General features: G+C 39.0%; 1 protein-coding gene across 4 annotated transcripts in view; it reads left to right on the forward strand.

The window, feature by feature from the left end:
- Positions 1-23345, forward strand: part of MYO16 (myosin XVI) — a 542975-nt gene that overhangs the window by 292042 nt on the left and 227588 nt on the right. The gene's annotated exons all lie outside the window — the stretch shown is intronic.

Here is a 23345-nt window from a genome sequence, read left to right on the forward strand (position 1 = left end):
AGAAATGGGTGGGAGAAGCGAGAAAGAGGGAACTGGACCAGGGGTGCTGATCCAAACTCACTAATGAATCTGTGGTGGGGCACAGAGGAGCTAGACTCTGAAAGAGGTTAAGATCTCTGTTATCACCTGATTTATAGTTTATTGAACATTTGTTACTGGGCTTAAGAAGAATGGTGTGAGTTTTCATAATTTTATGAGAACTTCTGTAAGAAAAACTAAAGCATGCTTGGGGAGGAGGAGCGTGGCCTGAGGACCAATTGTGATGGTTTTGAGAGTTGTTGAAGGTGGAGAGGCTGATTAGACAAAGAAGTGGAGGCCTCAAGTGCAAGCTGGAGTGACGTGGGGTTTTTCAGGGCGTTGGGGTTTAAATGCGCCTGAACTAGAACTGGTTGGTGAAGCGATCGTGATTGGACAACCTCTGTTGTGGCTGTTGCTGTAAGGTTGAATGATGGTGGGGCATAGGGCCAGCGGTAGGAAATGAATTAGTTGTCTCCTAATTTACCATTACATTATTAACCCTTCTCGTTCAATTTTTTAAAAAATATTACATCAAGCAATGTATATATAGTTTGTGTTTTAAATAGAAGAGACGTAGTCAAGAAGTTAAGAAGGTCTTATCAAAACTGTGTTTTATTTAAAGTGAAAGACTATTTTGGGGTATAGAATCTCCCAAAACAACAGAAATTCAGAAGAAAAAGAAAACACTAATATTGAAGCATGGTATCCCAGACTTTAGTGACAAAAAGAGAGAGAGAGAGAGAGAGAAAGAGAGAGAGGGAGGGAGGGAAGAAGGGAGGGAGGGAGAAAGAGGGAGGGAGGGAGAGAGAGGGAGGGAGGGAGGAAGGAAGGAAAGAAAGAAAGAAGGAAAGAAGGAAAGAAGGAAAGAAGGAAAGAAAGAAATTCTGAGCTCCCAGGGCATTAGAAATGTTTTTATTTAATCCCCTCATTTGATAAAAGAAGAAATCAAACCCAGATCACAAAGAGGCTTATACCAAAGTGAATATATTATACAATGGCAACATTGAAGAAGAAAAATACATTACCTGGAATAAACGTTTTACATTTCTACCTTGAACATCTCTAATAGGACCTATCCCTAGGAGGAAAAGCATCAGATTGGGACCCATTTGTTAGGTGTTTAGCGATCAGCTGTGAGAAAGAAAAGACTTGCATTTCTGGGCCCCTAATCTTTCTTACAAGCAAAACTCAACACTTACAACAGATCGTTGGTTTACAGGGTGTGTCTGTACGTTTGTGCGCGTGCGCACGTGTGCACTTGGCAATATGGACATAGAGCCATTGAAGAAAAAAGGCAATCTACCATTCAAAGAAACAATTTAAATTCTTGGTCTGTGGTTTGTACCAGTCTTTTGAAGTGTGTGAGTGTGGGAGAAAACAAGCATTTCTTTACTGAGCTCCAGTTCTAACATTCATTTCTCTTTGCAAAAGAGAGTTTGGAATCACTTAAGCTATTTAGAAAGTCAAACAGTCAGGGGTTGCTTTGTGAGAAACTCTAACAGGAAAGAACTCAGCAAAATAATGAATAATTCAATTCCTTGGAACAAAGAAGTTATTTTATTAAAATGTGTTATAAATGTCTAATGGGCACAAAACAACATTCCTCAATAAAAATATACTCCGCCACTCCAGATTCATAAAAGTATCAATTGGAACATTTTTACAATGAAAATTCCATAGACAAAATATTCTTTAATAATAAAACAAGCTGTTTTACAATTTATAATATATATCATAATATTTTTGTGATTTGTGTTATGTGAGTCTTCTTACAGTTACAATATTGGTGGATCTTACTTTGCAGTGCTGCTAAGGTTTGAGGCGTTTGAGAGGTCTAATCTTTTGTTCAGTGATTATGCATATTAATCACTGAATATTATGTATATTAATGTATAAACATAATTTTAGAAATTGCATGTTTATAATCGGTAATATAAATCTGAACTTGCTAGTTTTCCAGCCTTTCACAAATTGATGATTTTTCTGAGTCTTACTAGAATTGGTGCTCATAGGTAAAGGATGTATATATATATACAGCTATCCTTTACCTATGAGTACCAATATATATATATACACACACACATATGTATATATATACACACATATACATATATATGTATGCACATATATATTTATACATATACATATATATTTAATATGTGTATATACATAAATATATACATATATATTTAGGCATACGTATGTATGTATGTGTGTGTGTATGTAGATATATTTGTATATATCTACATACACACACACACATACATACGTATGCCTAAATACCTACATATGTGTGTGTATATATATGAACACCATTAATTATGCAATTATTATCACATATACTTATCTGATTTTCTTTTAAAAATATGTTGCCATATCAATTGAATAGAACAAATCAGCTACTACATTACCATCTGAATTTCCCTTTGCTCATTCAATACTCATTCCACAGTACAGCTTGTCATGAAATTTTGATGATGTATGTTGAGCCTTAAACAATATGAAAAATTTTAAGCTTGCTTCCTTCAAATACATCTTTTGTCTTTATTATAAACAACTCATTACCTACATGAAACATTACATAAACATGTATTATGTTTGTATATATTTATAACAGTGACTGAACTGAAAACACTCAATATTTATCACATGTTCTTATGTGATTAGAACTCCAAAGAGAAGAAAACATTGTTGTAACTAATGCTTTTGTAATTAAAGCTGCAATATTGCTTTGTAACTTTGACTCTGTTTTTGGAACTAAAAGTTTTTAAAGTATCACATGAAAATTTATGGAGGCTTATTTCAGTGCTAAATGTACCTTAAAATACTTTCCTGTTTGTAAAATTGAGACAATGTCTGGAACACGCCAGTAGCACTCCAGCTCAACCATAGGACATAAACGATACAGATACAGACATTAGCTCCTATAGTGCAACTGCATGAAAGCGATATTTATAACATCTTACATAAGAATCTTCCTGTACAGATTGTTAAAACAGCAATAAGAAATACAGTCTCTAGTCTCTCAACATTTTGAGCGGTGGCAATAAGGTTGCCCTTCTTGAGAATTCCCACTAGATGGTGCACTCTGCACAAAGTCAGACAGGAACAACAACAAAAAAAGCTCATCTCTAAAGGTTTCTTTTTTTATTCGTGGTTCTTCCTGTGATTGACTTTTTCTTTTCCTGGCTGTTTGTTTTTCAAGTTCTATTTCAATTTTTTTTTTGGTACAAAATACTCACTATATCTGGGGAATAAAAATAGTTTATGTTTGTGGCACTTGAGCTTTAATGAAAGTTAGAAAGAGTCATTAATTGCTTATCTTCAACTTCCTTTAAACAGCTTTTATGGGTTTAGCCCCAGAACTGTTGGGCTCCAACAGTTATCCAAAGAAGTTATTCCTAATTTCCTTCATATTGATTAATGATGGAAATGATTTTGGTGCTGCATAATAACATGTTCAGCAAAGGTCAGGTTTTGAATTATAAACTGAAAGCTAGCAATCGTTTGACTCAGAGCTGTGACCTGTTTCTAACCTTATGTGTTAGTGAAAGGAAACTCTGACTCACTAAGTATTTGAACTTGTGATTGCTGCCCGGGAGTACACCTGTCACAGTACACGGCAGCAATGAACTCTCAGTGAAAGTTCATTTTTTTTTTTTTTTTTTTTTGCTAAGGCTTTATTATTCACCTGAGAAAGTCTCACATAATTAAAATAATAATAAGGTAAGGGTAAACTTAGATATTATTCAAGGATGATTCTTCATGATTTTGTGATACAATACAAGACTTACTTGGCCGCACATTTTAGGCAAGCAAAGCTTGAAGGTTCTCCCAAGACAAAGGTGAGAGACAAAAGGTATTATAATCTATTTCTAACGGACTCTCTTATTATTAAAAATGATAATCACAATTGTAATACATACAACTTATAACTCATGGAGCACTTACCATATCCTCAATCCTGTCTGAATACTTATGTCCCTTGTGTCGTTCAATCCTCACCTGTAACTATGCAGAGGTTGCAGGACCACATCTGCATCAATAGACCTGGATTGTGGATGGAGAGTCAGCCGGGAACCAGGTATGAATCCAGGTCCTGCTGACTCTTAACCCTGTATTAATTCTGCAGCAGTGTTGCCTATAAAACAGCAACCACTGCATTTGCATCCTTGTGTCAGGAGAATTTTTAAAGAAAATGGAAGGAAAAGCAGAAAATTAACGTGTGTGTGTGTGTGTGTGTGTGTGTGTGTTTATTTAAAACTGGTTAAGCAAAACTAAGGACATTCTAGATTTGTTATCTCTACCATTAAAAGAAATTCTGGGTCATTTCTTTGTCCAGTAACATAATAAAAATTTTGAAACTACAAGAGCTTGCCTTGTCCTAGTTGAAGGTTATAGTATTGAAAATATAGGAAGGACTGGTTAATCTCTATAAATGGGCACGTAAATGTTACTTGTGAAAGTCAGCAGGGAGGCGGCAGGGTCAGTGGCTTTCCTAGTACTTCCTTCCATTCTTGAATGATGTGTACCCAGAAGAGGAGAGAAGAGAAATAAGAAACAAAAGAAAATAAGAAACAGGCACCATGCTCTGCCTATTTAGTTAGTCTAAGTTATGGGTATCCTGAATTGCACTTATAATAAATCTGAAGCACAGATGTATAACTTATTCAATGATATTTAGCTGGTAAATTTAGTAAATGAGAAAGCCAGACTTCAAACTCAGGTACATGTGGCTTCAAATGTTCTGTTTATCAGAACTCTGATTGTCAGTGTCAGGTACCCAACTCTAGCACATTAAGAGAAAAAGAAAAGAAAAGAAGAGAAAAAAGAAAATAAAAAAAAAAAAAAGAAAAGAGGGAGAGGATTGATAGGGTCTCATAACTGGAGGAGACAGAAGTAGTGTTTGCCAGGGGATAACTAGATCCAGGAACTCAAGTGCTGCCTCCCCCCCGACCCCCCGCCATGCACGCGCGCACACACACACATACACATCTGTTTTACTTTGCATGTGTATTTTAATGAGGAGAAGGATGTGACACACACAGCCCTAACATTCCACAAGTTAGGAACACTAGAGAAGAAGCAAAACTTTTCTCTTTCAAAGAGGCCATCTTGGCAACCCTGCTTAGGCCTCAGGCCCATCCCTGGTCCCTGACTCAAGGGGAGAGGGTGAGATATTTGACCCATGAGTAGAGGGTAGGAACTGTTGAATCAAAGAAGGAGACATTGGGAGCTGCACACAAATAAACAGTCAGCTTCATGAAGCCTGTTTCCTCCAGTCGGCTCCAAACACCAGGCTGCTCCCCAGCTGCCTGAAGGGAGTGTCAGCCCTGGTGTCAGAACACAACTGTCAGGAAACCTGGAGAGCGGACACTGCCCTGCCCCTGCTGAGTGACTGCTTCAGCTTACTAAGTTGATTTTCCAACTAGCTGGGTCCAATAGTTACCCATATAAAAGACCATTAATAAAATAAGTGTATTTCAGGAGGCCTGCAAAGAAAGCCTGTAACATATTTTCATATAATTTCTGTTTTATATATGTTTCCCAAAAAAATATTTTGAGGGGATGAAGGTTAAAATGACACTGTGATCTACCCAGTCTATAATTTTAGTAAGTAGCTTTTGTATGAAGATTTTACTATCTAAATATACCTAAAAAATTCAGATTTCTACCTTACCTTTAAGGGGTTGAGATGTATTATATGGTGACATCTATTGTTTTTGTTGTTGGTTTTATGGTTGCTATGGTGATACTTCTGAAACTAATAATAGCTGTTATTCACTGAGCACTTCCTGCAGATTTTTCTCTTTATCAACTCATGATAATTATGGAAGGTTGTACTTGATCTTCCCATGTTGCAGATGGGGTAACTGAGAGCTTTGGGTATTTGGTTAACTAACCAGCATTGCGAACAGGTTATATTTGAACTCTAATCTGTTTAATTCTCAATTATTTGTATGAGTAGTTTTGAAATGATTCTATATAGTAAATAAATTTGCATCACAGATAAATTTTACTGCCTCTACTTCAGCAAGAAAATTATTTGCTAAAATCAACTTCTTAAATCTTCTTTCTTCTTCAAATTTTTTGACAATAGTAGCATCATTAAAATTTTGACGGTGCAGTCACACACATAAATAAATATGCACACACATAGGCACATGCACATAAAAATCAACAAGAAACTACCTCTAAGGCTGCATTGAGTGTTTTACTGACATTTAATGAATGCTAGGCTTTATATTTAATAATTACTTAGATTATCTCATTTAAGTCTTTTAATAACTCTGAGATAGATACTCATATGGTCCCTGTTTTATGGATGATGACACTGAGACCTAGAGGATCAATAACTTACCCAAGGCCATGCAGGATGGGAATGGGGGCACAATGATTCAAAACCTAGTGGTCTGTCTCCAGAGTCCAAGTACTTAGCCTCCGCTACTGAAAGCTATTGTCCATTTGGGAGGTGTGATGGCCAGGCATATAATTTAGAAATTTATACTCTGTTCTGGCATATAAACTTTAAGGATACTGTCTGCACAGTCACGATTTGGGGAAAACAGATGAAAATACACCTTTTCTCAGCATACCCAGACAATTACACTCTTTTTAGAGTTTGTTTCTGGTCCTTGGAATTCCAGTTTGATTGTGTCCATTTTCCCACTTATCAGGGCAAAAAGCAAATACCATGATCCTCAAATATTCTCACATCTTTGTTCTTTAAATGAAACGCCAAGTGCTGAACATGTTGATATCATCTCCCTTCCCCATCCTCTCTGTGCAGCTTCTTGTCTATGTCCCTCTTCCATCCCTCCCATTAGACTTAGGGCGGATTAACATTTGGTAAATTCCCATGTAAGGATGAAACCCCCTACTTCAGAAGTCTTTAATTAGCATCGCTTTTCTGTCTTATCAAATAAAGTCTCCTTGATGATGCAATGCAATAAAGCCTAGTAGGCCTCAAGGAATTTAGAGGAAGGGATTGTTAACCTGTTCTTTGAAATTCTCTCTGGTTGTCTTAGCATTTAGGAGTGGAGTTGGGTATCAGTCAAGTTGAAACTTGGTTGTTTGCTGAATGAAGCAAATAAACTCGCTTGAAACTAGATGGTCAAGCAGTATGTTTATTTTTCAGTTATGAAAATAGAAAGTTACTCGTGTGTCAGGAGAGAGTTAAATACTCTGTATCTTGCTTTCCCAGTCAGTAAATTAGATGTGATAACACATTCTTAGTGTTATCATGAGTGAATCATTATAAATTAAAAGCACTTTAGTATAGATTCTCAATTGATTCTTTATAATCCCCAAATCCAAAAATCTCTGAAAACCAAACTTATGACTCATGTGTTGGTATTAATTAATTAATTAATTAATTAATTAATTAAATTAAACAAAAACTAACACAACCTGAACTCATTGGAGGCAAAATCTAAACCTGAATTGAAATGGAATTTTAAATTATCTTTATATATTTCAGGTATTGATAATGTCCATATGGTTTTTCCCAGAACCAAAATGTTTGATTAGGGGATACTTCCCCAGCCCCACTGGGAATATAAATACTACATTACCTTTCAAAAATCCAAAAAAATTCTGAAAAACCGAACATGTTTTCCTCAAAAGTTTAAGATAAGGGGTGTGGCTTGGGTAATCTAGTTTGTATAGGTCTGAAAACACGGCAGTAATTATGTTTCTCATCAAAATGAAGACATCCCACCCCAGACCCTCACTGAAAATAATCTTCACATCTGCTTCTGTGTCTGATTGCAGGATCCATCTACTTTCAAAACACTCTCGTCCTTCTTCCCTCTTAATTTCTCTTTCTCTCTGTTTCTATCATCTCTGTCTCCCCCTTATAAATAAAATTTATTTTATTTTAAATTCTAAAGAAGTGTATTGAGACACTAAACAGGCATGGACTTAGAAAGCAATTTCTTCTCTTCACCAGTGGTGGTGATATCATTTGTAAATGGAGGTGTGGTTCTTGCAGACTAATGAAGCTTGTTGAGAAAGGCCACAGTCTTCTCAAGTGTTTGTTGATTCCCCAGGCATTTTAGAGGGACTTGGTCACAGTTCTGTGTGTGTGTGTGAGTGTGTGAGAGAGAGAGAGAGAGAGAGAGAGAGAGAGAATTTGTCTCCTGTGGCTATAGCAGACAGCCCACCACACTCAGATGGGACCCTCTACCAGTCATGCCCACCCATGTATGTCCAGCCAAGGCTGTCAGTGACATTTCCTTCTCTCCAAGCTCCACTTGCCGGCCTCTTCCACCCCTTGCACATGGCAACCCCACATTACTGGGTTCACCAAGCCCTCCTCTGGGTCAACAGTGGAGTGTCCATCTCTCTGTGACAGGCCTGCCACATGAGGCATCCTCGGAGCCTGGGTGAGCAGTCACCCACTGGCCTGGCCCATATCTGCTCCAGCTTGGCTTTGTCCCCTTACTGACTCAGTGGCCATTCGTCATTTTTCTTGGACAGAACACAAAAAAATACCCCTTATCAGTGCTTTCCATATGTGCTCTCCCCAGTGGTCCCCCAAATCTTCGAATTTCACAGAAGTATAGGATAGACGTGGCACAGGGAAGACAAGACGTTGTTCTTTGTCCTGTTGATATAATCACATTGCCAAAATCGGTATACACAGATCACTATTAGCAAAAGGGCGCCTATGTAGCCTATAAAGCCAAATCCTGCATTTGCTGACATTTAGGGGTTTGTGTCCTCAGTATGGGGTGACTGTCACTTGAATTTCATAAAAATTCAATAATAAATATGTGTAAACTGCTAAGAGCTGTTTTCAAGCTGAAAGCACACAAGTTAGGGACCCTCCTCTTGCTGGCTGGATAACTTGGGAAAATCGCATGTACTCTCTGCTTCCCTTTGCTCATTCATGAAGCAGAGCCAACCTCAGAGCACCATCGTGAAGACCCTGTGGGCTGCGACGTGAGCCCTTAGAGAAGCACCAGCCCTAGTAAATGCTGCAGAAAGACCAGCTCATGTAGCTGATTATTATTGTAGAAGGCTCTTTCCCACTGAAGCCATGTGAGAAGAACTGACATAATAATTGTTAGTGCAAAAGATTATACTTCACATAGAAGAACTGGATCTTGAGCAGCCTTTCTCCCTGTTTCTGCTTCCGCCTCAGTGCAGCGCTGCCCAGGGCTGCACTTCTGTTGGGTATAGAGTCTGGACTTGGGTTCTCATGTTACTGTGAGGAGTTGATTATTTCAATTTTTTAAAATTTACTTGGACCTTTTGATGAAAGTTATCATAGCCTTTTTGAAGAAATGAGGGAGACTGAGAGTAGATATGGAAAGAACGGTGGCCCAGGACATGGGCTGCAGCTGGTGTTGACAAGTCTCAGACTGGTCTCTCAGCAGCCCCATGGCTTAGCCTCTCTGCTCTTCCCCTAGCAGCACAAGAACTGAGTGTCACATTACTGAGATACAAAACAGAGTACAACCTAAGGCAGAACTTGAACACTTCTGGAAAACTTCCAGTTTCACATTTTCCACGGGGCAAAGAAGAAAAAAAGAAAATCAATGCAAATACTTTGTCTTTCTGTACCAGCTAGAGTGGAAAAATAAAAAATACAGATTTTTCTTTAAGTCTAGAAACCTGCACTTACTTAATCACAAGAGATGATGACCTCGATAAGATTCTGGAATGCATGATTTGTCACTGATCATCTGTCTCTTCAAGTGGATTCTATTAGGTTCGGATCAGACATGCATTGTGTATATTTCAGGGTGGGTTTTGAAACTGATAACATTGTGTGCATATTTATGTAGAATCCTGATAAAATGCATGTGTCTATGTGTGTGCACACAACTCTGAAATTACATTTCACGCAGTTATAAGAATGAGCACTTTGAAACTAATTCTGTTTATTCTCATAAATCCACAGCCAAAATCTAAACACATGTGGGCAGTATAATTAAAATCATAAGCAGCATTTTTTCAGTACTGAGTTTGTGAAGGGAGCTAAGAACTTGACATATACCATCCCACTTCATCCACAACCCCACCTGACACAAGGCCGGGTTGAGTGAATCACCCACAGTCACCATTCTAGGAGTGCAGGGGCATGGCTTTGTCCAGACCTTTCTGAAACACATCACAGTACCCCTTTCAAATTCTGATTTCCAAATAACAGGTGAAAGATTTGGTGGAAATGTTCGAAAAGGAGCCACAAAAGGACTGCCACACCCAAGAAAGGGTCCCTAACACATAAGGAGAGGCTAACGTCCCTGAGGGCATAGCTTACAGTTGTTTATCTTGTGTCCTGGTATTGGGTGTCCTGCTGGGAGGATGCTGGTTCACTATAGCATGACGGGAAATTCAGACACAGGAAGGGTAAAGAGTCACAGGAACTGGCAATACAGTAAAGACAGTGTGTGTAAATGGTTACTGTTGCTCACAGTCTCTGACTGTAGGAGAATTATTTTAAAGGCAGGGGTCTATTGCAGCTAATGCAGGGGCTTGAGCCAGGGAGGGCTCTGGAGTAGGCAGATTGCTGAAGGTCATGGGGTCTCATTCCCAGCACAACACTGCCTAGGCAGTGAGGATGGAGGAGGAGAGAGAAACTTGACCTCTGGCCAGTCTGAGTAGACCCACCTCACCTGTGCCCTCAGCCTCCCTGCTTTAACTTCCCCAAATATGCCTGCATTCTGCCCACAAGCCTTTTGCCTGCAAACATTCCTTCACCCTCTGCCTTCTGAATTCTTGCTCTTTCTAGCAGATTCAGATTTCTCAGAATTCGGGACGAGCATTTCCGGCTCCTTTGTTTTTGGCTTGTTTGAGGGATTCTGCCATGCCAGCACTTCCTGTGAACCTTATCATTAAGAACGTGCGGGGCCTTTATGTTTGTCGTGAATTCTTTCTAAGCCAGACCTTCCCCAGCCAGCATTCGTAGACTGATTTCAGAACCTAGGTCCGGGCATTGATGCATAAGCTGTGGCATTTCATTTTGTTAGCTTTGTCTGTTCTGACCCTGGCATCTCTTTTATTATTGAACTCTCAGCTCCATGAAGCCTCCTCACAAACCTCAGAGGATGCGAAGAATTCTCCCATCTTCAACCATCAGTTTAAGACCTTGGGTGCCTCCAGAGGCATTAGCTTATTAAAACATTTGAGTGTGGAGCTAATATGTAAAACAAATCTTCATATGAAGGTAGATTTATGGCCCCATAAGCACTTGAACATCAAACAGAAATCTCTAACTGAACATGTCCCAGTCTGAACTTTTGGAACTCTTGACAAGCCCACCCCACCCAAACCTGCTCCATACGCTGCCGGCAACTCCAGGCTTCCAGTCGCCCAGACAAAAATTCCCTAGATTGTCATTGATGCCTTTCTTTTCACAACCATAGGCGATCCATGAAGCTGGTTCTACTTCTCACTCGGGTGACTCTCTCATATGCCTTGCTAGGATGATGGCGTTCATCTTCACACGTCCTCCATGTTACCATAAGGAACCAATCCACAGGGCAACAGTCAGTAGTCAGAACGATTCTTTGGAGCACTCTTCTGCTTCCCCTGCCATATTTCCTTATTTTCCTGAGGGCAGCAACCCACCAGTGGCCCCCAGGGCTCTGTCTGAACTGGTCCTTCTCAGTGCTGACCTTTCTTCCGGTCTCCCTGTGGCTCCCTGCCTGGCCACTGTGGCCTGCATATTGTGCGTTGAGGACACCAGGCACATTCCCAGCCTAGTTTTGCTCTAGCTGGTCCCTCTTCCCAGTGTACTCTTCCTCTTGATTCCACATTGGTGAACTTCCTTACCTTTTCAAGACTTCTCTCACGTCTCCCCATCTCATTGAGCACCTGAGAGAACTGTGACCTGAACCCTGAGCCCTGCTCTCCCAAGCCCTCTTAGCAGCTCTGCTTGCTTTTGTCCATAGCACTCAGCACCTTAACACACTCTATAATTTACTCCCATATGATACCTTCTGTGCCTTGATTGCCCACTATGGGAGCAGAAGCTCCATGTGCCTTGTCTTTCCTTCTCCATGGGAATGGATGCTTCATGAGGGCACTGGGTATTTGTCTGAATCATTGATGAACTGAAAGTGGCCACAATAGTTCCTCTCAGGTTAGGTTCTGAATAAATATGTGTTGACTGTGGAATATATGAAATCGGTTTAACCGAAATCATCGAGAATGACTTATTCTTATCTGCCAAAATATTGCTTTAGCTCAAGATTTAAAGAACAAGATTTTTAAAGCAAGGTCATTATTTTTCTTGTTTGGGTTATTTGCCTTAACCTGGGGCTTTCCAGCACTATTCCTGAGGATGTTTATCTTCAGACTTTGTTAGTTTTGTCTGTTTTAACACTGACATCTCTTTTGTTACTGAACTTTTTCAGCTGTATGAAACTTCCATACAGAATTTTAGGGGAAGCTAAGGGTTTCTGCTGTCTTCCACCATCAGCTTAAGGCCATAGAGTCAAAAACGTATATTAAAATATACCCAATCTCTACGTTTATATACTTTAAAAATCCATTTGGATAGGATGCGTGGCTCCATCAGTCTGCCCAGCTGGACACTACAGATAAGATGCATAAAGTATGAGATTTCATAGACATGTAAATAGAATCTAAGGTGCTGTAAGCTAGTGGAGTTGTCTCCTCCCTCGAGTGGCTCTTCCCAGTTACACAAATCTAAACAGAGCTCCCAAACCACAGCAGAACCCAGTCCACTTGTTTCTGAGTCATGAGAAAAGTTATTAATTGTGCCTCTACCCATTCCCCTGCAAATGCCTTCCTCTGAGCAAATACAAAGTGCTGTGTGATCATTACTAATAAAGTGCTTCAAAGATTCACTCTCACCCCCTGTGGTCTGAAGGGTCGATGATGCTTGAACTTCAATAGGAAGAAATTTTCATTATTCAAGTCAGTTGTAGCTTACGGAAATCACTTAGAATCAGATTGAGTAGTGTGATATTCCCAAACTTTCTTCACTTATTGACTTGTAAATGCTGCATTTTTCCATGACCTTGAAGCTCTGTATCGCAGAGGTCAGTCATTTCCTTGTCTCACAGAAGAAGTCAGTGAGAGCTGTATCCGTGCTTGTAGGTGGGTTCTCTTCAGCGACATGGCCTGGCCGCTCACACTCTTGTGATTGTGCTCCCCTGCTGCATGAAAGCTAGTGGGTTTTGTTCAGCAGCTGAAGACCATTTTCATTGGTTTGTCACACTCTGAGGGACTCAGCTTAACTTTGTAATGTTATTTCATACCAGCCCATACATGATTTCTGCATTTTATTGTTCTGAATGTGACATCTCTTTGATTATTTCTTGGTGTTTAAGAATGGTGTTTTGAGCCTTGGTGTTTAAGAAAGGTGTTTAAGAAAGGTATTCGGAGCCTACGAAAGGTCCATACGTGGCTTTCCAGGAAAGGGGTTTGTGTTCATTGGTTCCTGTGTGCTCCTGTCATTGTGTTATTCAGAATTAAGTAAACAGCATTGTTTTACACATTTAACTGAGGGTCAGCTACGGGCATCCCAGAGTTTAAGGATGTTCGACCAACGATGAATGAGGTGTCCTTGATCCCGAAATGGTAGCACGCTTGTTAGTACCAGCTTTTCTGTGGTGTCTTTTAAGACATTTGGCTCACCTTTAAAACAATGAAATTCTTACAGTGCATTTGTTTTAAGAAATAGCAATGGAGTAAAGGGGAGAGTGTAAGGGAGAGATGAACCAGGGTTAAGCCGTTCGCTAGCTGTGTGATCCTGGATTGTTCTGCATCTCGCTCTGAACCCTGTCTGTTATTTATAGATAAAGGTAATATTAATGATCTTGAATGGTTGTTGGTGGGATCAGAGATAGGGTAAATATAAGATGACATATATGAGAATAATAAAAATGGCAGTAGAATTGTAATTGTCAGTTTCTAATCATTTTGTGGTGATCATTTGATTCTCTCCCCCCAAAACCTAGTTCTGCCACCAAGTCTTCCCTGCCTCAGCAAATAGCATCTCGACTTATACCAAACCCTGAAATATTCTTAACTCTCCTTCCCTCCCATACCAATCCATTGGCAAGTCCTGTTGGCTATGCCTCCTACATACGCGTATACAATAGACCTTGTTACCTCTCCACGTGTCCCTGCTCCAGTCCTGGGTTTGGCTACTATCATCTCTTACCTGAAATTCCTCCAGGCTTCCTTTGGGCTTCTTACTACCGACTGCCTCCCACAAAGATCCATACCCTGCTTTTCAGTAAAGATGCTCTTTTTAAAGTTGAAGTCAGTTCCTGTCACTATCCACTCTCCTTGAAACCCCCAGCGTCTTCCCTTGAGAACAGAACAGACTTCAATCTCTTGGCTTTGTTCGTGGGCTTCTGGTCCATTCTGTGTCACTGTCATGGGGCTGCTGCTGCAGCCACCTTGCTCTGACGCCCACCACTCTGAGCCACCTGCTCAAATGGCTCATCCCCCAGTCCTCCTTCTTATCACTCAGGCCTCAGCTGAGGCATCATGTGCTCACACAGCTCTTGCAAAATGGAATGGGCTGAGGGGTTCGGACAGCATACTGAGCAGAGAAGGGAGGAGTCTGGGAGACCAGCTGTCAAAGAGGCTGTGGGCAGCCAGTCCAAGGAGACACAAGTCTTCACTTGTCTTTCTCTCACTGATTCAAGAATAGGTATTATCTACTATCCGAGGCACAATACCTTTTCTGAGGATGCAAAAATAAGAGATGGTTACTGCTCTAAAGTGGCTCAAAGTGTTCAAAATCTAAGCAATCTGCATGTAGCCATCACATTACGTGAGAAATGTCCCGGACATCTGACTGCGAGGTTCCAGGGGCACTTGAGGCTGCTTTGTGCCCAGGCTATGGGAGAAGAGTGAATCAGGGGCTGTGAGCAGAGAGATGGACACGGTGTGACTGTAAAGGGTGAAGTCACAGGGAATGGAGAGAGGCAGAGGCGCTGGCTGAGTCTAAAGGTCCATAGGGACAGGAAGGCATGCATGGAACAAGTATCCAGAAACTGATAGCCATATGGAAAAGAAACAGGAGTGGTGTTTTCTAATGTGAGTTCTGGAGAGAAATAAGGACAGTGCCACAAATGAATGCTCCCCAATGGTGGGCTCATTCCAGATACACTCTTTCCTTACCTGAAGAATGCATCCTTCACAGTGACAAATGCTAATAAATTGTGTTCAGCTCAGTTAATCAGTGTGCCTTTTGAACTGCAGGTGCTAAATGATACTATAAGCATAAAGCACACTATAGATATAACTTATTTCACATTAGAGTTCTGTTTAGTTTACAGGCATTGTGCCAGAGGCCAACAATACCAAGATGTAAAATAACCTGTGGCTGAATTTCCAGAGTCTTAGTGGAAAAAAGGCTCATAAGTAGCCCTTAGAGTGTGATATGACAAATGACAGCCATCTGTGAACCTCAGCCAAGAAGCACATCTCAGACGCATGATGCCCTAGTGATCAGAGGAGTAAGTGTTCACGAAACAAAGAGAATGTCCCAGGTGGAGATGTAACACAACAAAAGGACTCTTAGAGAAAATGAGTGTGTCGTGCCCAAATACCAATGACTGTCCTAAGTGAGGAGGCACTAAATAATGAATTATATTTGCACTTTCGTGTCTCTTCTTCCTTATGCCTTCCTCCACACAACAGCAAGAATCATCTTTCTAAATTAGTGATTTCCAGCATCCCTTGGGGAGTGTTAAACCTATTGGTGCCAGCGACTTCCCGGAGATACTGGTGTTAGTGGTTTAGGGCGGGACCCGGGCCTTGGGACTCGCCGCCATGGGATCCCAATGTGCTCCAACGAGAACCACAGTCTCAGGTCACTCAGGTGCTGTGGTACTGCAGGTGCCATCTTTCCAGAGGTTCCCTGAGGAACTCAAATACAGTTTCAGCTTAAGCAATTGATTCTCAAATAAGACCTTCTGACCTGGAAATGTATTTCTATTTTACGAGCTTTTGGAAACTTTGCCAGTGTTCCTTTGTGACAAGGTAAAGTCAGGCAGTAGAAATATTCTGCTGTGCGGGAACGTACCTAAGGCATGGACATAACATTTTCCTGCCCCCATGACTAGAAGTGTTGAGCACATCACAGAAATTTAAACCAGCAACTGAGTTTTCACAACGCAGAGGTGGGCTTTCCTGCCATCTCCACCGATAAGGAAATCAACAAAATGCAGACACACAAGCTCTAGAATATTTGAAACGAAGACGGCAGTCAGGCAAGGAGAGTGAATGCACGCTCATAGCTGAGACATCTCTCACGCCACCACATTGATTTCTGCCAGACACATTTTCAGTCAAGTGGCCCAAAATTGTTCAGGAAGGGCTCTGTCTGAACTCTATGAGATGTCTAGAACTTTCTGTCTTCCCAAGTCTCTCATTTTAGAAATCCCTGCTGCAGTTTTCTGGCCCATTTCTGCTCGGTTCAGTGTTCAGCAGCGACTCTTCCAAAGAGGCATCTGTGTGCTTCCCTTCCCGGCTTTCTTCTTTCTCCAGTCTCAGAGGAGAGGAATGCCAAGGATGGACGGTTGGGAAAAGCCTGAAAAAGAGGAAACAGATGAATTCCTGAGGTCTTCAGGAAAATGAAATGAGGAGAGCATGGAACCAGCTTAGAAATGAGGAAGGCTCTGAGGTTGAAGGGCAGGAAGGCTTATTATGCAAGTGTCAAACATCATATATCAATACATGCATTAATATAGTTACTAATAATGTTCTATCAGTATAGAATTGTATCAGATATAGTGTACTATAGGTCATCATTTTCCATATGTTATATAAAATGTATATTACTACATATAATACACATTATATGTAACAGTATGGTTATTAATATACATAGTTCCATATGTTTTATATCTGAGCAGCAATGTGTCACTCATCTAGAAATATGGGAATTTTTGCATTTGGATAAGTCGTGTTGAGTAGATGTTAACATAGAAGAATGACTTATGATGCATACAAAAAGCTAAACATATGAATATCTGAAAGGAAAATGGAGAAGGTTGTTAGGTAAAAGGAGTGTATGTGGACAAATTGCGTAGATTTAAAATTTATGTGAGGGACCACTCAAATACGTAGCAGTACTGTAAAATAAAAATTCATAGAAAAGAAATGGGCCTAAATGTGTGTTTACTTTTGAATTTAAATTGCCTAAAGTAAAATAATGAATAAAGGTATATTAGGTAAGCAAATTATAGCTTTTCGTATTGATCCCATATTTCCGACACTTATGATACACTTCTTTAAAAATTGAGCATATCTTGGGCCACAAAGTTTTATAAATTAGCAAATTCAGAAATTGTGCAGGGTATATCCTCTGTTCATAATGTAATAAAATTATAACTTAATACGGAAATAAAGGCAAACAAATAAAAATCACTAGAAACTAAATATTGATCATTGACAACATGGAGAAAGAGTATATCCACATACACACATTTATTTAGTGACACTAAATAAATCAGATTCTTTTGCACAAATCTGAAATTGACTCTAAAAGAAATGAGAAATCAAATTAGATGAATAGCCATAGAGGGAACCTAGACTGTTTCCATCCACAAAAGGAGCCATGGCCGGGAAATTCCTAAGCATATACTTTCAAATCTTCAAAGAACAGAAAATTGTTTAAATCACTGAAGCAATTAAAGCATGAAGAAAATCCTTTGTGCCTTTTTCAGAAGGCAGAATTTACAGAAGAGAAACCTCAGAGTTCCAATATTCATATGAAAAGATGCATATTCTCACAAGTAACCAAGGAGATGCAAATTGAAAAAATAATTAGATACCATTTCACAATGAAAACATTTACAACACTAACAAAATCAGATAATAGGAAGAGCTGGGCACTCTTACATACTCCTGATGAGAGTTTAAATTAGTACAACCAACTTGAAGAACAATTGGGCCATATTTGGTAAAGATGGACATGTGCATAACATATCATAGGTCGATGTTACTCCACAAGGGACTGTTCACAATGTCTGGACACATGTTTGGTCGTCACAACTTGGGGATGGCGGTGCTGCTGACATCTAGTGAGCAGAGGCAGAGGGTGCTATCAAGCACCCTGCATCCACAGGATGGCCCCACAGCAAAGGATTATCTGGCCGCAAATGTCAACAGTCCTAAGGCTGAGAAACTGGCTTAGAAAAACCCACACACGTGCATTTAAAAAAAAAAAAAGTGTACATGGTCTTCACTGACATATTCTCCAAATGTGCAAATAAATGGAAAAGAAAATAAATGACCATATTTAGGAAAATGAATACATTAATCAGACTGGAGTGGTGGTAGAGTATTTTAAAACAATTTAATGAGCCTAAACTATAGCTATTAAGAATAGCTTTTATAAAGCTAAAGTTAAGAAAGCAACTTGCTGAATGATGCATACAGAAATAATATTTATGTAATTTTAAGTGAACATAATAACATTATGTACTTGATAGGTACTTATATGTAATTCAAATTAAAAAGTAGACTGAAAGGATAGATGCAAAATTGATCATAATACTTTCATCTGATAAGGAAGGAAAAGAATGTGGAGATGGAGGTGTTAATTTTATCTGTGACATTTACTTGTTAAAAAATAAAGATCTGAAGTAAATGTGTTGCTATTTTCAGGTTGTTGGACATTGATATCTTGGCTGTCTGCATGTTCATCTTTTAAAACTAAACTTTTTTGACTGTAAATTTTTTCAAAAATTAAAAATTTATCATATCTGTGCTCTTAACACATCAAAAGATATACCAATAAAATAAAGAATAGACAATTATCTGACTTATAGATATAGAGGCATAAATAAAACATTAGCAAATAGAATCTAGCAGTCCATTAAAAGATACTTAATGATCAATATTAGGAAATTTAAATATTAGTATACATCACATAAATAAGTAAAAAGAGAAAAATCGATTGACCATTTCAAAAGGTGCCAAAAGACAAAACAGTCAACTCCCAAATCTTTTTTTGAAATTAGAAGTAAAAGGAGTCTTTCACAAGAAAAAAACTGTTTATCTTAAATCCTATGTAGACATCAGATTTAATTGTGAAATAGATCCAGGCTCCTTTTTAGCCTTTATTCGAAAGTTGTAATCATTATGATAACAGAAGACTATAAAAAGGAATAAACATTATCAAGAAGGGTAAGACAAAATGACCATTATTTATAAATAATAAGACTGTCCACCTAAAAAATCCAATAAATGAATGGTAAAGTATTTTTTCTAATAATGTATTTCAGTAAAGTTTTGAGTTCAAAACAAACATATGCAAAAATAAAAGGATCACATATATACCAGCCATATTTATCCATCTCTCTGTCTTTCCCGTCCAACCTAATTTCCTACCAGTTCCCAACAAGTTTTCAGTTTTCTAAGAGCAGCACACCTCTTGAATGTGATCGAACTGTGTTCAGGGAATGAATGAGTAAATGAAGGAATGCCTTCATGCTCTTTTGCATGGATTCTCCTCCTACCATGTTTCCCCGAAAATAAGACCGGGTCTTACATTAATTTTTGCTCCAAAAGACGCATTGAGGCTTATGTTAGGGGGTGTCATCCTGAAAAGTCATGCTAGGGCTTATTTTCCTGTTAGGTCTTATTTTCGGGAAAACATAGTAGAAAACATTTTCATTCTAAAATTCATCTTGAGTACCTCTGTCCTTTGAAGTTTTTCGTGACTCCTTTCTCTTTCCTCTGTAGTCACAAGTAGTCCCTCCATCTTTTGAAATCCAGTACATTTTGTGCATATCTTTACTGTGGAATTTATCGTGTGTTATATATTGTTTGTTTACATTGCTATCTTTCACCAAAAAGCAAGTATCCTAAGACTTGAGACCATGTCTTAATCACTTTTATGCCCTGGCACCATCATTGACAAATAAGAGGTGTGCAATGAAATGGATGAAAAAATAAACATTGTTACATTTGTATGTGTGTATAGATTTCTAGTTTCGGTGCAATGATTCTAGACATAAATTTTATTTTATTTATTCTGTTTGAAACTTTGATTTGCAAATCATCAGATGCATTTATTTTACCAAGTTTGAAAAAATATTGGCCTTTATCCCTGTGAATGTTCCCTTTTTCTATTTTTTGTTTTTCTTGTCTCTTCTCCTGGAACTCCTTTTAGACGCATGCTGTTCTCTCTCATTCTATTTTTCCTCCCGTAATTCCTCTTTTATATTTTCCATCCCTGCATCTCTCTGAGCTTCATTCTCGGTAATTTCTGCAGTGCATTTTTGTAGTTGATTAATCTATTTTTGAGCAGTGATTAATGTGATGTTCAACTTACACAGTGCATTTTAATTCCAATGGCTTTTCTTTGTACGAATTCTTTTTTCTTTTTTCACATCTGATTTTCTTAAATATTGTTTCTTTTCTCATGTTACCAGTTCCTTTAGTTGTTTTAAACATGCTTGTTACAGCATCTATAGTCAATTTATAACCAATATTATTGGAAGTTCTTGAGCTTCTATTGCTGTTTATTATGTCTGCTGACAGGGAGGATTATTTCTCCCAGTGTCTGTCGTTCAGGGTGTGACTTGGTGTGGAGACCAGGTTGGAACAATCCTGTGTGGCCAGGATTGAGGGTCACCCTTTTAGAGATGTTGTCCTTTTGCTCTGATCAATTGCTCCAGGAGTGTTACAAGACTGGGGCCACGTTTGTTAATTGTTTAGTTAAAATGTCCTAAGTACATGTGTAGTCTTAAGTTTAAATTCCTCAAACCAAAGAGGGCTGGCTGTGGTTATGCTTTCTCTGAGGGGAGACATTTGCCCACCCAAAATCCATCCAGAAAAGTTTCCTTGTTGCCTGTCTGTATCTGTGGGCAGATGTTATGATACCCCTCCCACTGAGGCACTGGCCTGTTGAGTGTATGGCTTTATGTAACTTCGAGGGCCTGTAACATATTCCCCTCCCCATGTGGACCTTCCTCTTGGTTTCTAGAACAAGGCAAAGTGCCCATTAACCATGAGGTTCAGGTTTCAATCCCCTCTGGTGGTCCAGGGACTGTTTCCTGCTTAGTGAGATGTCAGCTTGTCCTTTGAGAGCAGGTTTTCATGGTCCACATCATCCCAGGTGTGTAATAAGCAAGGGGATCTTTGCTAATGATACATTTCCTGTTTGAAGAAATGAAGAGACTCTTTTTCTTCACTATCACTACAGAGTGAATAGTGACTTTAGAGTAAGGTATATGGGCTCCCTGTATGTGTAGAATAGATCATACTGAGGTGTGTGTATGCAGCTCTGCATGCCTGTGTGTGATTGTAAGCATCTTTCCATCCACCAAGGAAATGGATGCTCCTAAATTTGCTTACAGCTAGGTATTTTGACAACTTCTAAACACTTCTGTACTTATTTTGGAATTATTGTTAGAGATAACTAATTCAGAGCTTTAGCTTTTAGATTGAGTAATCTAACACTTTTATCTGAAATGAGGTACTGGAGAGATCAACAGAAGGCACTGGGTGGCATTACATGCAGTGATGTCATGCTATTGTTGATGATTTATTGGGCCATGTATAATATAATGTGTGTGTGAGAGTGAGTGTTTGTGTGATAACCAGGTACAGAACACACTGTCCCAGGCATGCTGCAATATCGCACCTGTTTAAATGTTGCATGGTAAACAGAACATCACACAATGATGACTGATTTTATTTCTCAGTTGTCTCTTACATCAAATGCATTAGTTTGGTAAAATAATCCACATGTTGTACCTATAAACCCTTGTCATAAAACTGCTGCTTGCTGATAACCTTTGTAAAAAAAAAAAAAAAAAAAAAAATTAAAAAGAGACCCTAAACACTAAAAACAGCAGAGGAGACTTACAAATAACTGAGGAATTAAAGTAACAAGATTCTGATATCACATTGAGTATATCATAGTGAATCCCTTAAAAATGAAATAAAACTCAGGTATGTGGGCTTATGCTGCACAGTAGGCCACTTCTACTTATTTTTCATGAGAAAAATTACTTTTGTATGTTCTTCTAAACGTGTGCCACCTCTCTGTCGTGTTTCTGAGATGAATTGCCCTGGATCCTCAGGGGAACCATGGGCTGGAGACGCTCAGTACACACAGCTTCCCGGGGAGAACAGGCTCTGGACAAAGCCCGCTCTTGGTGCTTGATGAAATCTGAAGGAGTGGATCCATTTCAAGCAAGAAGAAACCAGAAAGGAGAGTTCACTGGGAGTAGGTGCAGGAGGAGGGACCTGGGGTTGTGCTGACAGTGAAACTCTACCCTCCACTTGCGTCCCTGCCTCCTCCCTCTTCAGAAAGTATCCTGAAGGGAAAGAGGATCCTACCAGAAGTGAGAAAACCACCATGGAAAGAGTGTGCTACAAACTTGCATGAAGGATCCAGAAAAATGGACATCCATATTCATTTGCCCTTTTGCATTCTTAAAGAATGCTCCCCAAACATTGACTGCTTTTTCTTTTTGGATTGATACGCAATGCTCACTGAAACAATGAAAGTTCAAATTAATTTAAAATTAACATGTGTTTTACTGCTTTGGGTACTACAAAAATATTCTCCTCCTTGTCTCAAAGCAAATTAATTAACTTTGAATTTTCTTAACTATCTAAAAGTCAATTTAATTACGCATACATACAATAATCTATTTTGTAGACAAATTGGCCCAAATATGATATGTTTTGAGTGTATAGTATACTCAATTCCAACCTCCCAAAGAATACCAGAGCGGTCAACAGGTCTGTATTTCGTGGATAGCGCGTTTCTACCTCTTCTTTGATTAGAGACTGATTTTTTAAAATCATTTATTGTTTCAAATAGTAACTCAATTATTTCACGATTTTTTCTTTGTCTTGCATAATATAATGATTATTACAATCACACTTCCTCTAAGTATCTGCATTGCTTGTAAGTTCACTTCCCTGAGACAAGGGATTTTTATAATGTTTGAAGAATCCCCAAGATTATAAAGCCTTTTAGACAATGTGCTGATAAGAGTAAGTGCATTTACAGAATTGTTAACATTTTACTGCATTACTAATTGAAGTGCACATTTAGAGTTTCTGATCGAGCCAATTGTTGATTGAAACATGCACCAGTGTTTCAGCATTAAAAAAAACCAAAATCTTCACCTTTTTAAATAGTGGTTTACACAACTCTTAGATTTAATAATTAAATAATCACTGCTATTATATAAGCATTCTAGGTAATACATAAGATAATGTATTATATGTATATCTTGCTATCATGTCTTGACACTTCAGTCTCCCCTGCTGACTTGTATATTGTGTCATCTCTGGACAAATACTGTGTCTCGTTCATCTCTGAATCCCCAAGAATCACAATTCTTGGCATATGT

This window comes from Rhinolophus sinicus, linkage group LG04 (genome assembly GCF_036562045.2).
Source record: "Rhinolophus sinicus isolate RSC01 linkage group LG04, ASM3656204v1, whole genome shotgun sequence".
Lineage (NCBI taxonomy): Eukaryota > Metazoa > Chordata > Mammalia > Chiroptera > Rhinolophidae > Rhinolophus > Rhinolophus sinicus.